This window comes from Pyrus communis, chromosome 3 (genome assembly GCF_041283825.1).
Source record: "Pyrus communis isolate YQ-2024b chromosome 3, ASM4128382v1, whole genome shotgun sequence".
Lineage (NCBI taxonomy): Eukaryota > Viridiplantae > Streptophyta > Magnoliopsida > Rosales > Rosaceae > Pyrus > Pyrus communis.
The window spans coordinates 11,901,545-11,923,107 of record NC_142567.1 but is presented as its reverse complement, the minus strand read 5'-3'; the positions used below and the strand labels follow the sequence as shown (position 1 = coordinate 11,923,107).

The following is a 21,563-nucleotide window of genomic DNA, read 5'->3' as shown; positions in this document are numbered from 1 at the left end:
AACTGAACGAGATTACAATGTTTTTTGAAACTGAACATTATTTCTGAAAGCTGAATACTAATTCTGAAAACTGAACAATAATTATTTATGAAACTAAACACGAGTAGTATACTATTTCTGAAACTAATTATATCCACCCACGAATATGAGCCCATAGTCGCACCCTCACTTCATGTCCTTCAGTTTTTGAACAATCCCAAGTCTTCAATCAATTATATTCTTAAAGAACCAAGAAAAATTTATTATCAGTAAATAAAATAGACATTATGCAACCCATGCAACTAATTTGTAAAGAAAATAATAGATTTGCAGGATGTACAAATTATTATTCAAATTGAAAACTATTTGGATATATGAGATGTCGCTTCTTGCATCTTTGTCTGTACAACCACCTGCACGGACGGTTGAACTACAAATGCTGAATGCATTACCCTGGGTTGGTCTTGTCTTTGGCGGGAAAGTGACACTTTTAGTTTTATTTTTCTCCCCAATTGATCATTTTGATACTCATTGGCCTCTTCGTACGCAGTAGACTATTTGTTTGGACCGCATCCAAAACATGGCTTTCTAGGCCTCTAGCATATATATCAAAGGAAATGTGGTTGCGAACAGTTTTGCTAATATGGGCTTGTCTTCTCCAACTTTGGTATGGCTTAATTCCACTCCAATTGCGGTTCGTGCTATCTTGTTTTCAGACTATATTGGCTTTCCTAGCTTCCGCTTCTCAAATTAATGTGAATCTTGGCATACAGGTTTGTCTTACCTTCTTGATTTTTTTCCTTAACCTTGTGATGTTGCTTGTTATGTTTTGTAGGATTATACCTTTATGTTCGGCTTTAGAAGGGTTAGATTTTATGTCCCCCACTTTTCCCTATGTCTTTATCTTTGTTTATTTTATTTCTAGAAGGGTAAGGTTTATGATCTTTATCTTTGTTTATTTTATTTCTAGAAGGGTAAGGTTTATGATCTTTATCTTTGTTTATTTTGTTTCTAGAAGGGTAAGGTTTATGTCCCCTTAGACTAGGTGTACCCTTTTTTTATATCACTAAAATTCCCCTTGTAGCGTTGAGGTTTTCTAAAAAAATAAAAAATAAAAACTCCAAATCTCCATCAACCATAGCTCTCAATTAGGTCACAAAAAAAGCTTTCGATCATTTTAGTTTTAGATTTTTTTTTTTTTTTTTTTTTTTTTCGTTTTGTTAAATCCAATTCACATATGAACAATTTAACAGTCGAAGCAACAAGGGTTTACTTAAATCCCATTCATATCCCCAAGCAGCAAGGATCTTTTTTCGATTTTGTTAAATCCCCATTCATATCCCACCAAACCTTCGAACCCAGTCCAAGAGGTGGCCTCACATCACCACCGAGCTGGGAAGAAGGTCGGTAAAACTCAAAAAAGGATTTTGTTTTTCACGCGCTTTGATTGGATTTTCTTTTTGCGTGTGTTTTTTTTTTTTTTTTCTTATCCTTATCATTAAATAAAGTTATAAGATGATTTTTCGTTAAAAATTAAATTTTGAATTTTTTTTTATTAGTTTTCCTTTAAAAATATAGACTCAAAAGTAAATAATATATGGATACAAACTAAAACTAAAAAGAAAATTAGCAGTACACGATTTATGATCTCCTAAAAAACGTGTGTTGAAGGTGACTCGAAGCTGATCATCGATCCTATAAAAAGAGTTTGTTTTACCCTTGGCGTCTAAGGATCATTTTAGAAGATACCAAATAGTTGGCTTCGGGTTTTGATGTGATCACTTGTAACCATGTCTACGGAAGCGAATTTTATAGCAAATGCTATTACGAGTACGGTATTTGTGTATCATAACTTTCACGCCGGACAGAACCTCAAGAAAGACTTTACTGTATTGGTACTCAATTGTAATAAGGGTGACTCTATCTAATGTTATTTCTTTTCTATAAAAAAAATAAAAAGAAAATTATTAGATGAAAAAATGATTGCAAATTTAAAAATGGGTACAATTTAAGAACTTAAATATTCTAACATGTAGATTTATTATTAAAATTATGGCGTGGCTAGGAATCAAAAGACCTGATCACAAATTAAAAAGAAATAAAGTTTCAATTAATGAAATAAAAAATTAAAAATGAGAACCTAATTTTTTGCATATTAACATTTATTGATAATCTAAAAACAGAAACAACAAAAAATACAAGCATCGATCACAAATTAAGAACAGAAGGGGAGGACAGAAAACCGCTCAAGTTCCGTAAGGTCTCGGGGTCGGGGGCTTCTTCTTGGACGCCGAGCAGTGGGTTGACGATTCTTGTTCATAGGTTTTAGGTAGAGGGTTTTTGGAGCTTTCAGCAGTGGCAGTTGCAGCTGCAGAAAGACTAGTAGAAATGGTGTCATGCCCCAAGTCATGCAGTTCTCCGGCTATCAGCTCCGGCGGGAGGATCTGTGATGCCTGCCGCAGGTGACGAGGATCACGGGACATTAATTATTGGGTTGTTCTCCTGAGAGAGAGAGAGAGAGGGGGAGGCTTTTGTTCTGGAAGTGATAAGATGATACTGGTGAAGGGAAAAGTATTTATTTATGGATTTTATTAAGAATGGGAACTCAATTTCTGCACATTAATATTTATTGATAGTCTAAAAACAGAAACAACATAAAATACAAGCATCGATCACAAATTAAGAACAGCAAAGGAAAGAAAAGGAAGAAAGGAAAAATGCATTGAAACAACAGCAGCAGGGGGGGGGGAGGGGGGCACAGAAAACCGTTCAAGTTCCGGAAGGTCGTGGGGTCGCGGGCTTCTTCTTGGGCGCCGGGGAGTGGGTTGAAGATTCTTGTTCATGCGCTTTAGGTGGAGGGTTTTTGGAGCTTTCAGCAGTGGTAGATGCAGCTGCAGAAACACTAGTAGATATGGTGTCATGCAGTTCTCCGGCTATCAGCTCCGGCGGTAGGACCTGTGAGGCCTGCCGCCGGTGACGAGAATCCCTGGACATTAATAATTGGGTTATTTTCCTATGAAAGAGAGAGAAGAAAGAGAGGGGACTGGGGAGGCTTTTGTTGTGAAAGCGATGAGATGATAATGGTGAAGGGAAAAGTTGGTTATATGAAGGCGGGGGGTGGGGGAGCTTGAGGGGTTCTGGCTGGCGTGGAAGGAGTGATCCCATTCTGCCGTTCACGTGCCTGAGCACTCCAAATTACTCAACCCTACCTTTCTTGAGTGGTCAAACCTTAACTTGTATAAAGTAATTCTAATCACTAACCATGCATGGGGGCAATCAACTTAATCTTTTTGGGCTCCTCAATACCCCAATCTCTCGTGTCTTGATTTCTTAACTTTGACAACAAACGTTACAATTAACTTTGCATTTAGTGTGGTAAAAACGTATTTGACAATGACAAATTCTAACCGTTTTGTTCTTTGGTAGAGTAAATGTGAGGAATGATTTTGCTCACCATCCTCAACTGATGGTGATGCTCACCATTCTATTTATCATCGTTAGATCAATTTAAATTTCGAGATCTGTTTAATGGATAAATACAAATCTCAAAATTTAAACTCACCCAATGAATTCGTAATAAGTAAGGTGGTGAGAAGTGGCAAAGCCACATAAAGGCCAGTTGTTAGGTCTCGTCCCTGATTTTACGATATTTTATTGCTAAAGGAGTGAACTGACCAAAATATCCCTTTAGGCAAGAATGTTAACTTTTGTTGACTGTCATATCGTGACTCGTATGAACCATTCTTTTAATGTATTCTTGTAGTACTGGACGTTACGAACGTTTGGACACAAGCAGAATCGAAATTGGAATTACAATGGAGATTGGTATCGAACTACGAAGCGAATGGCAATTTAATAAATTCACTATCCTACATATTTTCTTTCTGTTGTAAAATCGATGGTGTGTGCAGTGGAATAAATAAAATAAGACACAAAATTTACGAGGTTCCTCTACAGTCAGTGTGACTGGAGTATGTCCTCGGAGCAGCAGTGGTGCTTTTATTATAATTTAGAATAATAAGAGTACAAAATAACTCTCTCTCTATAATCCCCTCTCCTCTTCCTCTCTTTCCTCTCTTGCTCTTCCATGAGCCTTGTGACTTCTATCCTCATTCGTATCTATCCTCCTTCTTCACCTCTCATTCATTTTATAAGCAAAGAGAACACTATTCACTTTACAAATTTCCACAAATGAATAGTGAACATACTGTGCATAAATAGTAACAAACTATTCATGTGGGTCATCCACATACTATTCACTTTACAAATTTCCACAATGAATAGTGAAAATACTGTGCATAAATAGTAACAAACTATTCATGTGGGTCATCCACATATTATTCACAACACTCTTCCTTGGATGGCCATAAGTCTTCGATTGACTCGTTAAAATCTTGATATGTTTTGGATGCTCCCCCTGATGAGTATCTCCCCCTGATTTCAAATCATTTAGGCTGATTGTTGATCATTCTGCTTTAGTCTCTTAGCAAGAAGAGTTGCCGAAAGATGTGCTTTACTTGTTGTTAACTTTCCACAGGCTTGTTCTTGAACTAGGCTAGAGGGTATTCTGATTTCCTCCAAAAGTTTGAATTTACTTCATTTATCTGGAGCTAAATTTGATTCAAGGGTGGTGGACACTTGATCTTGAATAGGACTTGTGATTTCTTCAAAATCCTTGGGACTTGTCCTTGAATGAAATGGAACCACGAGCAGCTCCACATTACAAGTGATCTTCGACTCCGTCGAGGATGAATCAGTTCGTGTTTTGTTATGCTTGTCTCCACAGGCTTCAATGTATCATTTTCACTTGCCTTATCTGTTCTTCTTGCAGAAATGGTATTTTCCCTATACAGGTTTAGCATCTTCTCTTGTAGTATTTGTCCTTTGATGCAAGAATGGAATGCAAACCTTGCATTTGAATGGTCCTTCACTTCTTGGTGACTCATCCGTGTGTGGCAGCTTTAGTGTAAAGAGCCAATAACGGGCCAATTATTTTGCGGTGTTGATGACTTGAAACCCAGCTCCATCAACAATTGAAGATGAATACTTGAGACCAATTCTAGGTAAGCAATCTAGAAAGGTTCCAGGCAGTCGGTTCCTTACCGAAAGTTTGAGTGGAGGTTCCGACATGTTGCTTTCTTTATCCTTGTCTTTGCAGGTAAGAACAAGGACAAAAGAAAGGACAGGGACATTGCATGATATAAGATACTCTTGCTTTCGTCCCTGATGATATGAGATAATCTTGCTCTGGTGTGAGCCCTCCCATTCACGAATGATTTTTCCATCCGTAGCCACCATAACCCTAATTTTTCCTCACTAAGCCATAGCTCCATCGCCTCTCTTCCACTCTCTGCCGTGCCTTCTCCCTCCACTCCAGCCAATTCCCAGTCTTGCCGCAACCATCTCCACCTTCCCAACCACCTTCCAAACCTTCCTACACCACCCCATAACCTTGCCGAACCCCCAAACCATCCTAAACCCATCTATAAACCAGCAACTCACCCCAAACCATCCAGAAATTCCCTAAACACTCTCTGCCGCAGCAAGGAGAAGAGGAAAGAGGAGCTTTGACGCACAGAAATTCAAGTGGATTCGTTGTGCGTTCTAGGTGTAATCAATCCTTTGTGCTTTATGTTTAAATTCAATTCTATTTCTCTTTCTGTGAACATGAGAGGCTAAAGCCCCTAGTTAGCTAGGGGGTGATTCGAAACCATGATTATATATGTGAAATAAGTTGATTACTTCCAATTATCGTTGCATAAGTTTTGAATACAATTTGCTTAACCGTTTGATTTAGAACTTATTCTTGTATGTTGATTGAGAGTGCACGCTTAATTTGCATGCTTGAATTTGATGCTAGGATATAAGTTTGTTTCACCTAATCGTTATGAATTTATATTCACAAGTAGTGAAGGTCGCTAGTCACGATCATGTTAAGTACATTCCTGGCAAGCGTATCATGCTTTTCATAGTTACAAATGCCTTGTCGATGCTTATGATTTCCAAAGAACGTAATGATTCTAACTTATATCTTTATCATGCTGTTCATATAGAGAATTTGTTAGGAATAATTTGCTTGCGATGCATATTCATCCAATTCAATGATTCTAGGGAAATCTGAAGGTTAATTTAAGCGGACCTAATTAACTTGGAGTGTCGAGGTTCACAACTTATTGGATTGATAATTGGAAATTGATTTACATTGCATATATTTCATGTGTGGAGAAGAACCCCTTAGTTATCCCATCATCCATTGATTCATCCAAATTTTGTCTTAAAATCTATTTTCTTTACAATCTGCCCATTTAGTTTAAATTCATCCAACCACAATCCCCCCATATTTTGTTGAGTCGTAGTCATTCGTATTTGTTTTATTTTGTGTTTTTAAGCATTTGGAGTCATAAACACTTTCAAATTCGACCAAATTAAATTTTAGTTTTTGTGTTTTTGAGTCAATTCAAATTAGATTAGCACCCCTAGTTAATCCCCGGTTAGAACGATCCCTACTTACTTCATTACTACAATTGTCACAAATAGGGTTTAATTTGTGTGTCAACAAAATTTTCACATCAAATTTTGGCGCCGTTGCCGGGGATTAGCAAAGTTGCTAATCCCTTGTCTTGAGTCTTGTTTAAGTTGTTTAGTTTCTATTTTGTTTTAATTTTTTTTGCACGTGTGTGTGTGTTTTGTTTTTGTGCCGTGTGTGGCACCTTATTTCCTTACTTGTGCCGAGTCTATTAGATTGATTGCTAACCTTGTTTGCTCTTGTGTGCAGGTACTAGTTTATGACCCGTGGCTCACAACCTGTTCGTGAGCATATCTCCGACTTTGACGGTGATTTCGAGAGGACTTTGAGAAGGAAAAAGAAATCGAAAGCGTCTAATCCTCCTAGTCCCGAACCTGAATTAGAAGAGTAAGAAGTTGAAGTTGAGGTTGAAGAGGAGGCCACGGATTGGGTTGAAGAGGAAGTACCAACCATGGCAGTTGACAATCGAACCATCAAGGAGCTTTCTGCCTCGGGTTTGGCCAATGCAGCACCTCTTTGCATCCAATACCCTAGGGCAGCCCCTGAGAAGACCGATGAATTTGAGTTGAAGTCCAGCTTGCTCCACCATATTCCGAAATACCATGGGTTGGCCATGGAGGATCCGAACAAGCATCTAAAGGAATTCGAGGTGGTGTGCTCAAGTATGACACCGGTGAACGTGGACAGCAACATATTGAAGATGAAGGCTTTTCCTTTTTTTTTGGTGGAGAAGGCCAAGGATTGGTTGTATGAGTTGGCTCCCGGAACTGTCACATCATGGGAGAGTATGAAGCGAGCCTTCTTAGAGAAGTTCTTTCCGACATCACGAGTCATTCTTCTTCGCAAGAAGATTAGTGGAATTCAGCAAAGCCAAGGTGAATCTTTTCCTACGTATTACGAACGTTTTAAATCTCTTGTTGCTTCATGTCCACAGCACCAGATGAAGGAGGAGCTACTTCTTCAATATTTTTACGAAGGCCTTTTACCACTTGAACGGCAAATGTTGGATGCATCTGCGGGAGGAGCTCTAGTGGACAAGACGCCTAGGGATGCCAAAGCTCTCATTGCCAATCGAGCACTCAATGCACAACAATATGAAGGTGTTGGGCAGAGAGACACCCCACGGCCACAGCATGTAAATGAGGTAAGTTCTATTTCTGAGTTACAATCCCAAATGGCTAACCTTACGTCTATGTTATCGCAGTTTGTTGAAGGCCCTAAGACGCAAGGAACTACAATCTGTGGTGTATGTTCCATTCAAGGACACCAATCTGATCAATGCCCTCAATTAATTGAGAACGGAGGGTGGGAATCTACCAATGCCGTGGGCTTTGGGAATCAGAACCAACCAAGGGGTGATCCTTTCTCCAACACATACAATCAGGGATGGCGAGACCACCCCAATTTCAGATGGAGAGATGCACCACAATATGCCCAACAAAGTGGATTCCGACAACCCCCGGGTTTCTTTCCAAGGCCAATGGCACCACAACCACCTCCTCAAGCACAATCATCCCAAACCAACTCAGGTACGTCTATGAATGACGATAAAACATATCAGTTACTAACCACAATGGCGCAGGGAATACAGAACCAAGCAAAGGAGGTTAATGAGCTGAAGAAGCAAATGGGCCAAATGGCCGAATTTTTGGGACAAATTCGTGAAAATGGTAAGTTACCAAGCACTACGGTAGTCAATCCCAAGGGAGGGTTCGAAACGGCCAACGCAATTACCTTGAGAAGTGGCAAGGAAGTGGGCATTATATCCAAACCATCACCATCAAGCCCCGAAGAGGATGAAAGACGGAGAATTGAAGAGGAAGAAGCAAGCCAACCCACGGCAAAGGTGGAAACACCTTTGCCGCAAGCTTCAAATGACTCCAAATTGTCTAATTCGGCCAAAAAGGGTAAGAATGTGTCAAATTCGGTTCCGACTAATGTTTTTCCTTTCAATGTGCCTTTTCCTAGTAGGTTCATGCAAACAAAGAAGGAGGAATAGGAAAAAGACATTCTGGAGACGTTTCGGAAAGTCCAAGTAAACATTCCTTTACTTGATGCCATTAAGCAAGTGCCCAGGTATGCAAAGTTTTTAAAAGAGTTATGCACGACTAGGAAAAGAATTTCAAACAAAGAAGTTGTGAAAGTGAGTGAAAATGTATCAGCGGTTTTGCAACGAAAGTTGCCTCCAAAATGTAAGGATCCAGGGAGCTTTACTATCCCATGCACAATTGGAAACACGAGATTTAAACAGTGCATGTTAGATTTAGGTGCTTCTATTAATGTCATGCCATATTCCATTTATGCATCTATGAACCTTGGTGAGTTAAAACAAGATGGTGTTATAATTCAGTTGGCCGATCGTTCTAATGTTTATCCCAAGGGAGTCCTTGAGGATGTTTTAGTGCAGGTCAATCATCTCATCTTTCCTGCAGATTTTTATGTCTTAGAAATGGAGGATTCGAGCGATGCTCCATCATTGCCACTCTTGCTAGGCCGTCCGTTCATGAAAACAGCTCAAACAAAGATCGATGTGGCCAAGGGAGCACTAACAATGGAGTTTGGTGGTGATGTAATTAAATTTAATGTTTATGACTCTATTAAGAATCCTAACGATAGCCATTCTTGCTTTGTTATAGATGTGCATAAAGACATGGGGCCGAAAGGATCCATACCTATCAAGAAGGATGTATCGGGAACCACCGCTGGAGAAGAACTTGGAGTGATTGGTCTACAACTACCCAATATGGCCGAAAGTAGCCATAGTAACATTGTTGAAAGGGCTGCCGATTTCGAGCCTTCACTACAATATGTTTGTAAGTCGCCAAGCCCAATTCCAATTCCCATTTCAAATAATAGGTTGTTACCTTCTGTGATGCAGGTGACCAACGGATTTAAAGGTGGTGGGAGCAGTTACATGGACATTCGGAACCGAAGCACCACCATCAGGGAGGATCACTATCCCCTCCCATTCATTGAGCCATACTACGAGAAATTTCAAGGAGTATACCGTGGAGGACATACACATCCATACCGTGAGCCAGAGTGAAGTGAGAAAAGAAGGTCTCGTCCGGCTGGAAGACGTTAAAGCAAGCGCTACTTGGGAGGCAACCCATGCAATCAACAAAGGAAGAACTTGGGAATCGCTCCACACTCAGATTTGCGTCCCTAAACCTTTTCCTTTGTTGCTTACTTTATGTTATGTGTATTGTGTTCAATTGTGTCTAAAACATTGAGGACAATGTTTAGTTTAAGTGTGGGGGGGGGGGGGGTAACATTCTGTTTTGAGATAGTTTTGCATGAAATTCGTAGGGTATTACCACCTAACATGTCTAAACTTGTTTCCCACTGTTTTTAAGTGCTTTTAAGCTATTTTAGAGTGTTTTAGTGTGTGTTAACTTAACAATCCGAAAATACCATAAAATTTTGAAAAATTGTTTTGAAAAACCCAAAAAGAGTTGTTTTTGTGTGTTTGTTTGTGTCGTAGGTCACCTTCCAACACAATGATGAGGATTTGGTTTTTAATTGCATGATGGTTAAAGAAAGTTACAAACATGGATGGACGTTTGATATACTCTTTGGTTTATGCTTGTTTGTAGTTATAGTTTACGAATTCACATGTAATCACAAATGATAAAAATCAGTTTTTGTAACATGCTTGAAAGAATGAACTCAAACTAACGCTACATCCCTGTGAGACTTGAGCCTAAACGTTATTTGGAGAGTTAAAATCTGTGCATCATTGTTTTCTAAGTCGTTGCATGATCTCATTATTCTTTGCTTGGTTACTACTTAAAAGGCGTTTCATCACTTAGTTCCAAATGCTAGAACTCATGCCCATTTCATTCAAAGCATGTCATTGATTTGCATAACACATATTCAAGATGAAGTTGTGTAGTGACCACCATCAAAGCCAAACAGCCATGTGCCCTTCACTCATTTTGTGTTTAAGTTTAACCCCATTGAGCCGTGTTAGCCCATGTTCTTTGTTAACCCACATTATCCTCACCTAGCCTAGAATAGGACCATCCGTATCCTTGTTCTTGAAGCATGAATGAATTCCTTTTGATTAATGTGTTGCAGGAAATAAGTGTGGGGGAAGGATTATTGATGTGAGTTATGTGCCATAGGCACGGCTAGAAAAAAGAAAACAAAAAGAAAAGAAAAGAAAAAAGTGAAAAAAAGAGTTGAAAAGTATTGTTTGTTGAAGTAAGGGCCCAAAACAATGAATTAGGCCCTAAGAGTTGTTTGAATCTTCCCTATTTGTCTAAAAGTTGATTTCTGCATTCTAAGGGAATTCTAGGACTTAATTTCAATACTTTGCTTGTTATTGCTTAAAGAACTTTTGTTTATCCCTACCTTTCCTTGTGAGCCAATACCCCAAGCCCCGTTACAACCATTGACTTCTATCTTGAGTGTTGTGCATTTCAATTGTGGAGTTTGAATTTGGTATGAGTATATGGTGTCACTGGTTCTCGCATCTAAGTAGTAGCATTCCATTCATGAGATCATATGTAAACACGTTTAATTACTCCAGAAATTGCTTTCTTTGTTATAACGTATGTGAGTACTAGTCTTTCATGTTTACATTAATCTTCTCACATATAACTAGTGTAGGGTGTGTAGTCAGAAAATCTGAGTGAAAATTGAGTGTATAACTAGTGAGGAATTGAGGGAATTCTCTAAGGCATGTTACTGCATTCAAAATGTGTTTTAATTGATTAAATGCGAGCTAGTGAATGGTGACTATGATTAAGTATGTGCTTGAGGGGAAGGAAGACTAAAAGCTATGTGAGTAATGATCTTTGACATGTCATGTTTCATTGGAAATCCCTGAGGCAAATGTTGGAAGGTTTAGGTTATGTTTCGTTTGTTTTGTTTCGTCTTGTTTACTTTAGTTGTTTTGTTTTGCTCGAGGACTAGCAAAAGTTAAGTGTGGGGGAATTTGATAGGAGCATATTCATGCGACTTAATTAGCTTGTTCTCGTGCATTTATGTTGTGTTTACTTAGCTATTTTAGTGTTTAAGGCTACTTTTGTGTATTTTCAGATTATAAGGCCAAAGTGTGCAAGAAGATGCAAATTGGAGTATTTTGGAGTGAAAGAGGAATGAATGAGTTGAAGATTTGAAGAAACGACGAATTCTTACTCCAACGATGAATTCTTACCAAAACGAGGAATCCTACTCAAACAAGGTTTCTTACTTGAAGTAGGAAAGTTAACCCTAAGTTTCCCGTTTTGGTAACCTTTCCTAATCTAAACGTCCGTATTTTCTAGCCACTTTGTAGACCTTGTAGGTACTTTAGGATACAAAACGAAGGCCCTAGGCTCCTTATCCATCCTTGCCGTGCCCTTTTATTTTCTTCCCTTCCCTTGCCGGGCAAGGGAGGGCAATTTTATCCCCTTATATGCACAAAACCCTAACCCTAAACCCTAGCCGAACTAATTCATTGCATGCATTCATATTTTTAAACCATTCAGCCACCATATTCCTATTATTCTAATCAGCCGCAACTTTTGATGCCATTCCTCATTCACCCTAAATTAAAACATTCAGCCATTGCATGCAATTCCCCCTTAGCCGTGGCCCCCCCCCCCCAATCAATTTTGCACCCTAATTCATTCAGCGGCATGCATTCATATTTGGAGAATTCATTCAGCCGTCACACCCTAATTCCCTCAAAAACCGTGCCCTCCCATTCACGAATGATTTTTCCATCCGTAGCCACCATAACCCTAATTTTTCCTCACTAAGCCATAGCTCCATCACCTCTCTTCCACTCTCTGCCGTGCCTTCTCCCTCCACTCCAGCCAATTCCCAGTCTTGCCGCAACCATCTCCACCTTCCCAGCCACCTTCCAAACCTTCCTACACCACCCCATAACCTTGCCGAACCCCCAAACCATCTTAAACCCATCTATAAACCAGCAACTCACCCCAAACCATCCAGAAATTCCCTAAACACTCTCTGCCGCAGCAAGGAGAAGAGGAAAGAGGAGCTTCGACGCACAGAAATTCAAGTGGATTCGTTGTGCGTTCTAGGTTTAATCAATCCTTTGTGCTTTATGTTTAAATTCAATTGTATTTCTCTTTCTGTGAACATGAGAGGCTAAACCCCCTAGTTAGCTAGGGGGTGATTCGAAACCATGATTATATATGTGAAATAAGTTGATTACTTCCAATTATCGTTGCATAAGTTTTGAATACAATTTGCTTAACCGTTTGATTTAGAACTTATTCTTGTATGTTGATTGAGAGTGCACGCTTAATTTGCATGCTTGAATTTGATGCTAGGATATAAGTTTGTTTCACCTAATCGTTATGAATTTATATTCACAAGTAGTGAAGGTCGCTAGTCACGATCATATTAAGTACATTCCTGGCAAGCGTATCATGCTTTTCATAGTTACAAATGCCTTGTTGATGCTTATGATTTCCAAAGAACGTAATGATTCTAACTTATATCTTTATCATGCTGTTCATATAGAGAATTTGTTAGGAATAATTTGCTTGCGATGCATATTCATCCAATTCAATGATTCTAGGGAAATCTGAAGGTTAATTTAAGCGGACCTAATTAACTTGGAGTGTCGAGGTTCACAACTTATTGGATTGATAATTGGAAATTGATTTACGTTGCATATATTTCATGTGTGGAGAAGAACCCCTTAGCTATCCCATCATCCATTGATTCATCCAAATTTTGTCTTAAAATCTATTTTCTTTACAATCTGCCCATTTAGTTTAAATTCATCCAACCACAATCCCCCCATATTTTGTTGAGTCGTAGTCATTCGTATTTGTTTTATTTTGTGTTTTTAAGCATTTGGAGTCATAAACACTTTCAAATTCGACCAAATTAAATTTTAGTTTTTGTGTTTTTGAGTCAATTCAAATTAGATTAGCACCCCTAGTTAATCCCCGGTTAGAACGATCTCTACTTACTTCATTACTACAATTGTCACAAATAGGGTTTAATTTGTGTGTCAACATAATTTTCACATCACTCTGGGGATTTTCAAGCTTAATTCAGAGGACAGCAGCGCCATCAAAACACAGCGGCTATGGGCGCTGGGCCAAGTAGAGTAAAACTCAAAGCTAGAATTCCCGTGAGTCCTCGAGATCCATCGAAAGCGATGCGATCTGGGTTTCCAAGTCTAACGAGATTCTTCTGGATCTCTAGAAACTAGTTGTCAGGTACGAGTTTTCTTATCTCGTGATGACTACAAGTAGTTGTAAATTTCAACTCTCACCGAAATTTGGTGGGGCGCTTCTGGCACGGTGGGAGAGACGGAAAATGGACATACCTTTTGTTCTGTGAGATTTTATCTGACGGAGGTGAGAGGTAGATAGTGCTTCATCATATTTATAGTGTTATGCTTTCCATTGACATGAGAACATCTGGTGCTGATAATGTGTTGTAAAATCGATGGTGTGTGCAGTGGAATAAATAAAATAAGACACAAAATTTACAAGGTTCCTCTATAGTCAGTGTGACTGGAGTATCTCCTCGGAGCAACAGTGGTGCTTCTATTATAATTTAGAATAATAAAAGTACAAAATAACTCTTTCTCTATTATCCCTTCTCCTCTTCCTCTCTTTTCTCTCTTCCTCTTCTGTGAGCCTTGTGGCTTCTATTCTCATTCGCATTTATCCTTCTTCTTCACCTCTCATTCATTTTATAAACAAAAAGAACACTATTCACTTTACAAATTTTCCTCAAATGAATAGTGAAAATATTGTGCATAAATAGTAACAGACTATTCATGTGGGCCATTCCACATATTATTCACAACACTTTCTTATTATTACATTGTTTTCATTTTCAAATTTTTGTGTAGTGGGACCACACTCAAACACTCCCCTTCTCCCACATGTCCCTTTCTCAACACTTTCGAACTCTTTTGGACTCTCTTTACTTAAGCTCCCTCTTGTTTCTCTTTGTGTAAATGCAGAGCAACCACACCACCAGCACACTCCCCATACCAGCGAACTATGTCATCATCTAAATACGATACTGCCACCCATTTTCCTCTCATTCAGGTATGTTTCTCTCCCTTTCTTGACTTTTTCTTTTTTCGATGCACCAGAAAACACTAACAGTGGTTTCACTGTCGTTTCTGGATGGCAGACCACCAACTTGCACCACCTCGTCCCTTTCCTCGATTTAAACCAGAAAAGCATGAACGAGGCTTCAATCTCGAAGCCATACTGTGGAAACTCAGCCCAATTCCGAGATTCAATTTTTCTGCAAACTTCTCGATTTTTCAACTAAGGTAAGGTTTGGGAACGCTCAAATTCCCCTTTTATTGACTTCTTGGTGTAATTTCTGAGTTCCCTATACGATTTAACAAAGATTGGATACAAAGATACCTCAGGGAAACACTCCCTAGTTTTCCGATAATGGACCCGCAAATTTCAGGAGATTTTCAGGCCATTTCTCAGCCATGGCTTGGCTTATAAAGGTATAATTCTTTTCCTTGTTCTCTGAGCCTCGTTTTGATATAAAGTTTGTATGCTTTAGTGGAGTATGGAGGTTGATCGGAGCCGGGATTTTTTTGGCCTTCACTTTTGCCGCAACCGGCCAACCCACGATCAAATCGAGTCAACCCAACCCGCAACCTAGAACCAGATCCAAACCTGGATCTGCAAACCAACCCAAAACTGAATCCGACCTAGATTCGACCCGGACCTATTTTTTAATCTGACTAGAATATTCTTTGGAATATTCCATTAACTTCTAATAACTTTAATAGAATATTCCGTCCGATGATGGAATATTCCGTTAAAGTTGATTGTTGATCATTAATTGACTTTTGTTGATTTTTTCCAAATTTCTCTTGGGACCTCTCTTAGGGTATTTCGACACCCTGATTCCAAATCCGCACTCTATTTTTCCAAATTCAAATGTTTTAATTGAGTTTCATTAATGGGTCACAATATTATGCTTAGGTATGATTAACATCGGCGATTCGTATTTACTAGTTTGAACGACTGCGACATCTCAAATAACTGTGAATGAATCTTTTCTTTTAAATATTATATATATATATAGTTTCCATATATATTTAATAATGCATTTTCTATGTGATGCCATAATAAAATTAAGGGTAAATCTCAGTTTACTACCCTCAAGTTTTATGGTTTTCAACATTTAGTACATGAAGTTTTTTTCATCCTAGAGTCATACCTAAAGTGTTAATTTTGGGACAGTCTCGTACATCCATTAGTTTGGTTGTTAAGTCTTCCGTTAACTGATGATGTGGTGCCTATGTGGACAATGACTAGGCACCACGTGTCATTAAGGGGTCCACGTGGAAATTAAAAAAAAAAAAAAAAAAAAAAACCACCCGTCTTCTACCTTCCCCCAACCCCCTCCCTCCCTTCTTTCCTCTGCAACCCGTACCTCGCACCCCCCGCACCCTCTCCCTCTCTTATCTCTTCTGCAACCCAGAGAGGGAACAAAACCTAGAGAATTCATATTCTTAAACACTTCTAATCCTTCTCTAAACAAACCCTTTCTCGAATAGCATCCAAGAACAAAACTCAACGTTTCGGATTGAGAATATGTACCTTCACATGCCTGAGTGAAGCTTTGCAGAAGCTTTGATATGTGATGGGTCTGGATCAGAGAATCCAAGATGGGTTTCACAACTCTTATGATACCTGATCCAAGAAAGAGTTGGACAATCCGGCAGTTGGATTTGAGGTCCGGCTCGAATTGTAAATTCTCTTTGGCCCAGTTGAAGAACTCCACAGACACTTGTGGGTTGTTCTGGGTTTTACAGAAGATTTGGAGGAAGAGCGGTGGCGTCTACTTGTGGAAGAGGCTGAGGCTGGAAAGGAGCGGGACCCAGTTGCGTCGTTGTAAAAGGACGAATGAGATTTGGGAAACGAGCTAAGATTGTTTGATGGTGGTTCTCCAATTGGGTTGCAGAAGAGAAAAGGGAGGGAGAAAGTTGTAGAGGAAAGAAGGGAGGGAGGGGGTTGGGGGGAGGTCGAAGACGGGTGGGTTTTGTTTTTTTTTTTAAAAAAATTTAATTTCCACGTGGACCCTTAATGACACATGGCGCCCAATCATTGTCCATATAGGTGCCATATCATCAGTTAACGGGAGACTTAATAGCCAGACTAACAAATGTATGACATTGTCCCAAAATTAACATTTTAGGTATGACTCTAGGATGAAAAAAAACGTCATGTTCCAAATGTTGAAAACCACAAAACTTGAGGATACTGAGATTTACCCTAAAATTAACGTTATCAGAAATGTTGTAATGTTGAGAGTTATGAAATTATTATAAATCCTACTGGATGCACAGGTATGCGTACTATTATAGGATGCCTTAATTATATTTACAGCCATGACTAGTATTATATTGACTAGAATTATCGAATTACTGTGGCATGATCATACTTATGTTACTGCTCATCATGCGTACCATCGTATTATACTAACTTTAATTTACCACATGACGTGACAACTTAGATGCAGAACTGAAGTGTATTTTGTCTTTTATTTTATTAAATTTTCTTCTTCTTTACTGGCTAAACTCTAAAAAATTTAACCTTTCACCTTCCTTAATGCCTACTACCATCCATCCACCTGAGATGGCATTTAGGCCTTCCGAAATGGGCTATGGTTTAGCTCATCACTAATTTATTATTTTTAAGTTTGTTTTTTAACTTATTGGTTAACTGAATTGAATTAACATATTAAAATAAGGTTATCTAGACACATTTTGAGTACCACTTGTTGCTAAATGAATAAGCTTCCAGACTTCTTATCTTTATATAATTTCAATAATTCTTCAGATAAGATTTCGAGTGACACGTGTCACTAAATGAGTAACTCTCCATATTTCATATCTTTATGCAATCTTAATAATTTTTTGAATAGGATTTTCGAGTGGCACGTGTCAAGATGTAATTGGTTATGCAAATTTCAGATATGATTCTTATTTACGTGGCACTTCTTATCTTCAGCTTCCAATGTTAATAAATTGGCTGGATATTAGGTAGAATTCTCACACCTTCATCTTTGCCATCGCCAATGTCTCTTGTCATCGTCTAAATTGAGGTAAGATAGTATGAAAGAGTGAAAATGATGAAATCGAGAAATCACTTAGTATTATAGGAAAAAAATTAGAATTTAATTTTTTAATTTTTTTTTTTAATTTTTCATCCTAAAAAAATATTAAAAAAAAAAAATTTCAATGCCTAGATGACGTCAGCTAGCCGTTGGCTGGGCTCCACAATCAGGCTGTTGGGCGGGCTCAACATACCAAGCTCGACAGCCTTTCGGCTATCCTTTGGCCTAGTGGGTCTCATTTTCAAAAGCCTTAAATATTACCAAGCCATTATCTCTGAGACAAAAAACATTGCTATCAAACCCATTTTCAGCACCACCCATGAAAACAAAATATTGTACCATTCTCTCCACATCGGAAAATTTCTTACTGAACAAGAATGAGGAATTCCCCTCTATCATACCAAACCCCTTCATACACAACATGTTCTCATCCCAAATAATCATTACAATTATTATGACTACATCCAAGCATGGACTAATATTTTTCTTCATCAGACAGCTGATTTTAGTCACTCATGGTTCATAACCTTTGACAAAAATTTCAAGTTAAAATTTCCTGCATGGTTTCCAAAATGGTGGGCTTCTCATGGCCCAAATGTCAATCTCATCCCAGATGACCTTCGTCAAGCACTCATCACTGGCTTCGAGAACAAATTTGATCGCAGTCGTTTCGACAGCAGGGTTTCCCTCTTTTCATTGTTCATGGCCAAGTACAAAATCCCATGGATACTGAAATGGAATTTCGAAGCAGACAATGGCAGCATTTACAGGACCCAATGGGTGAAATGGTGGGACAAATTCAACCATCAGAAGATTATTGATTTAGTAAAATCAGAATTTCCTCAGGTTCCAACTCCACCAATTTTTGCATCGTCATCACAGGTTTTGCCAGAAAACCAGCAATTTCCTTAACTACCAAAAGCTCAAGAACAAGTTCAATTGCTCTCAGATATCAGTCATTCATCCTCTCTTAAGGGAAAACCTAAGTCCTCCAAATCCTCCAGTTCAAAGAAGAAAGAGAAATCCTCAAAATCTTTCCAACTCTTGGATTTGGCCCAACAGCTTATGGCAGAGGCAGCAATGCTTCACAAAAGAGGAAGTTCAGACTCAGACTTAGATGCTTCGGATGCTTCGTCTCAGCTTCCCGCCAAGTGGGCAGATCTCCCGGATGCCCAAGACCCGTTTGAATTTTGAATTTCAAATTTGTAATAATTTCCTATGTGATCGTATCCGAAAAACATCATCAGCAGTAGCAATCATCATTTCAAATTCCTAACAAGATACTATTCATCTACAGTACCAGATAGCTTACTATTCATCCAGTTTTTCAGAAGACAAAACGTGATTCCATAGTGAAAATATTATCATTACGCCAGCTTTAACAGCTAGCACCACATGCAAGCGGGAATCTCGGCTCAATAATCTCAACCTCAATCATTCATCTCAGTATGATAAAAAGAGAGCTCATTCTGAGAATAATGGGACTTTTAGTCGAGAAAAATTCTCTGCGTATTCGAAAGAACAGAGAAAAATCTCAATAGAAAACCCAAACAGTAATAACTTATGTTATCAAGGATGCCTGCGAGCTCCATGTTGTTTAAGTTCTTCATCTGCCATTAGGCAAAACAGTTTGTATCTTACAGTATGTTTTAATAAAAATTTATTTTCATAACTTATATGCATCATTAATTTTAATTCATTATTTTCATGGAAATATCATCTATATTCAATTTAATTTTATGCATTCATGTTATGATCTGCCATCCATGGATATTCCGTTTCAATTAGCCTGATTTCTTTATCATTCAATACATCGAATTGTTAGCTTCTTTATATATATTCTACTTTCGCACTGTTGATTCTATGGACGGTTTTAGCGCCTGAGTTAGTTCCGCCCCATTTGGTATAAGAGCCGCATTGCCAAAATTCTCCTTCCCCCAAATTATCATTTTCTTCCAACCCAAACTTTCAAAAGCATTAAATATTACCAAGCCATTCTCTCTGAGACAGAAAGCATTGCTATCAAACCCATTTTCAGCACCACCCATGAAAACAAAATATTGTACCATTCTTTCCACATCGGAAAATTTCTTACTGAACAAGAATGAGGAATTCCCCTCTATCATACCAAACCCCTTCATACACAACATGTTCTCATCCCAAATAATCATTACAATTATTATGACTACATCCAAGCACAGACTAATATTTTTCTTCATCAGACAGCTGATTTTAGTCACTCATGGTTCATAACCTTTGACAAAAATTTCAAGTTAAAATTTCCAACATGGTTTCCAGAATGGTGGGCTTCTCATGGCCCAAATGTCAATCTCATCCCAGATGACCTTCGTCAAGCACTCATCACTGGCTTCGAGAACAAATTCGATCGCAGCCGTTTCGACAGCAGGGTTTCCCTCTTTTCATTGTTCATGGCCAAGTACAAAATCCCATGGATACTGAAATGGAATTTCGAAGCAAACAATGGCGGCATTTATAGGACCCGATGGGTGAAATGGTGGGACAAATTCAACCATCAGAAGATTATCGATTTAGTAAAATCAGAATTTCCTCAGGTTCCAACTCCACCAATTTCTGCACCGTCAGCACAGGCTTTGCTAGAAAACCAGCAATTTCCTGAACTACCAAAAGCTCAGGAACAAGTTCAATCGCTCTCAGATATCAGTCATTCATCCTCTCTAAAGGGAAAACCTAAGTCCTCCAAATCCTCCAATTCAAAGAGGAAAGAGAAATCCTCAAAATCTTTCCAACTCCTGGATTTGGCCCAACAACTTATGGCAGAGGCTGCAATGCTTCACAAAATAGGAAGTTCAGACTCAGACTCAGATGCTTCGGATGCTTCGTCTCAGCTTCCCGCTAAGTGGGCAGATCTCCTGGATGCCCAAGACCCGTTTGAATTTTGAATTTCAGATTTGTAATAATTTCCCATGTGATCGTATACGAAAAGCATCATCAGCAGTAGCAATCATCATTTCAGATTCCTGATAAGATACTATTCATCTACATTACCAGACAGCTTACTGTTCATCCAGCTTTTCAAAAGACAAAACGTGATTCCACAGTGAAAATATTATCATTACGCCAACTTTAACAGCTAGCACCACATGCAAGCGGGAATCTCGGCTCAATAATCTTAACCTCAATCATTCATCTCAGTATGATAAAAGGAGAGCTCATTCTGAGAAGAAGGGGACTTTTAGTCGAGAAAAATTCTCTGCGTATTCGAAAGAACAGAGAAAAATCTCAATAGAAAACCCAAACAGTTATAACTTAGATTATCAAGGATGCCTGCGAGCTCCATGTTGTTTAAGTTCTTCATCTGCCATTAGGCAAAACAGTTTGTATCTTACAGTAAGTTTTAATAAAAATTTATTTTCATAACTTATATGCATCATTAATTTTAATTCATTATTTTCATGGAAATATCATCTATATTCAATTTAATTTTATGCATTCATGTTATGATTTGCCATCCATGCATATTCCTTTTCAATCAGCCTGATTTCTTTATCATTCAATACATCGAATTGTTAGCTTCTTTATATGTATTCTACTTCCGCACTCTTGATTCTATGGACGGTTTTATTGCCTGAGTTAGTTCCGTCCCATTTGGTATCAGAGCCAAGTGGTTGGTAATTGCATTAGCATCTATCTGATCTATTCTTGTATTAACATTTCTTTTATCCTATTTCCAATTACTTATTTGTCAGTCCTCATTTGTTGACACTCTCAACCAAACAGTAAGGCGTGGTCCAAACAGTAAGGCCCGAGGAGAGGCATGAGCGGAGCGCATGAGCGGGGAAAGGGTTTGGACAATACACGAGGAAGGTGAATCATTTAAGTTTTGCATATAGAATATTTGATTTGTGTTTATCATGAGTAGATTGTTTAGATCCAATTCAATGGCCAGCACTAGCTCCAGATCCAACTTAGGAAATATACCGGATATTAT

At 38.6% G+C, this 21,563-nt stretch overlaps 1 pseudogene; it reads left to right on the top strand.

Annotated features, from left to right (window-relative positions):
* The first annotated feature begins 6,764 nt into the window (after positions 1–6,764).
* LOC148697943 (uncharacterized) lies at positions 6,765–18,787 on the top strand (annotated as a pseudogene).
* Positions 18,788–21,563: the final 2,776 nt, after the last annotated feature.